At 37.3% G+C, this 2500-nt stretch overlaps 1 protein-coding gene across 1 annotated transcript in view; it reads right to left on the reverse strand.

The window, feature by feature from the left end:
* Positions 1–2500, reverse strand: part of ubl (Ubiquitin-like protein 5) — a 17207-nt gene that overhangs the window by 13671 nt on the left and 1036 nt on the right.

Below are 2500 nucleotides of genomic sequence, written 5' to 3' on the forward strand. Positions count from 1 at the left end.
GACTCAGCTTGATTTCAATGTCAGTAAATAACAGTTAATTATGAATGCAATGAAATGTGACTTTTCGGAAATGCGAGCCAAACTTCCTATTTCCAAAGGTCAAAGAAATGCCACTTCGGATATGCGAGCCAAAATTTACATTTTCCAAAATCTAAGAAATATGACATTTCCGAAATGCGAGTGTCCAATTATGCCACCATATTTGAATATAAGAAAGCGCAAGTACACACAGTAACCAACACAAAATTTACTCAACAGTCCAAGTTGCCGTGACTGGGTACTGTCCAAGGGGAGGGTTGATAGGGGTCTCCGCCCCCCAACACCCCCCAAGAAAAATTCTCTTCCCTCAGTATGCACAGCAAGATAGAGCTGAAACAGTTCAGAAAACATTTCTCACTATCATTCATTAGGTATTGACTGCATTGTTTAAGTAGTTTGGCAATTGAGAATATTAATGAGTTAGATAAAATTGAGGATCAAAAAACACATTTTAAAAACAGCTGACACATTAATATATATGAAAAATTAGTCGACAGTCATGTGCATTTTTATGAAATTATATATGCAAAATTAGTCGACAGTCGTGTGCATTTTCACGATAGAGTATATGAAATATTATACTTGAACTTTCATAAGCAATTAAAAATATCTACTAAACTGCCGCCTCTTGATTGGTCGTGAGGTAGTGGTGACGTAGGCGCACAGTAGAACAGAAGACGGTGTGTGAGCTGCACAGCAACTTAATCTTTCACGCCAAGCGAGTGGACTTAGCCACTGGAGTACCAAGTGGACTTAGGCTGTGAGCACTGCTTTCCTACACATTTTTCCTTTATTTCTGGCATTACCATTCATGTCTGCTGATTATTTCTTGTACCAACTACTACTTTTTGTCCTCTACAAGAATATCATCTTCAATTTGCTCTAACTTAGTGTGGCCATACTGTAAAGATTAACCAAATGTGGTTTTAGCTGTAACAATGTTTTTAAAAATCTTGCTGTGCCTAGTTCTGTTTACAAGCTATGTGATTGGCCAATAGAACTTAAAAGATTGTGTATAGCACTTGCTGACTGGTGGAATTGCTTTACTAGAGCCCTCTGTAGCCTACCACTAGAATGAGTCCATTTGATTGTAACTCAGACGATGCGGGTTACCCTTTCTTCGTGAATCCCGCTTTGCCATTACTGGTAAATGCAATGGTAAATGACCACTGGTATATGTGTTGTGATCATATATTTGTAAATCCGGACTCAGAATTCTAGCCATAGCACTGACTGGCTGCTTATTGGCGGATGAGCTAATGAACTGACACATGCACAGTTGAACCTGACCACTTTGTCACTTGGGTTCAGAACTATCTAAGCACTTTCATGTCATTTAACCCACTTATAATTGGATAGCATGTACATATAAACCTTATCCAATGTGATTTTAGTTTATCAATCTTATTTACAATGAGACAGCTCTAAAAGTTCTTAATCAATTACTAATCTTCACCATCACACTTATTTACTTTATTCTTTGATCAGAGAGATTCTTTTTTATTTTTCACTACGAATGGTATTGCTACTAATAATATAATCATAAAGTCAGTAATAACAACAGTATCAATACTGATAGTATAATAAAAAATCAATGGGCAAATCTGGTGAGGTCAAATCTGTTTATTAATTGATTCCTTGGTGGCTGTACACATGGAGCCTTCCGAGGGCTTACGATATTGACAAAACAGAACTCAAGCAGACAGTACATGTCCCCAGTGTCAATGGGTTAAGTTCGGTCTGTAAATACCACTTAACCTTACCTTCAATGGGAGTTATAATGGAAATCATTTTTCCTTGAAAGTTACATTAAGCAGAACTATCAGTTCATGGTAATTATATAAAATGTTCACAAGCTACACCTGACGCACAATACAGGTTCTTGCATTTTATCAGTCAAACAGCATACAGTGACCCTCCTTTGTGACAGTTTCTTTTATATTACCTATAAATGCTCCAGATTTATCCTTGTTCATTACCAAAGAACTGCCTTAAGATATTTTAGGTAAAGATTCCTCCTTCCTTGCATTCAAAATAAGACCTAGGCCAGAGCTGTCAAAATTATTTACCCAAGGGGACCACATTTCACTTAGTATACAGAATGTGGGTCAGATAATCTCGAGTCGACACAACAAAATGGCCATACAGTTGATGTAAAAGCATAGGAGACTATATCATTCATTACAAGGACATACTAGAAAAAAACTAGGAGTATAAGTGATGATCTTAAAAACAAGCGACTGGCTTAATTAACCATGTAAAACAGCCAGCAGTATGACTGAAATAGCAAATGTGCCACAGGCCACACATAAGAGTGTGGCGGCCAAGTGTCTGACACCCCTGACCTAGGCTATCCAAGTTCCTAAATGACTTTGGAACCGACAACAAGTTCCTACAACACTACGCCTGCTTTTAAATTATATCTACTTTTCAATTCCTCCCTACTAATAAGACAAATTAG

This window comes from Penaeus vannamei, chromosome 9, assembly GCF_042767895.1.
Source record: "Penaeus vannamei isolate JL-2024 chromosome 9, ASM4276789v1, whole genome shotgun sequence".
NCBI lineage: Eukaryota > Metazoa > Arthropoda > Malacostraca > Decapoda > Penaeidae > Penaeus > Penaeus vannamei.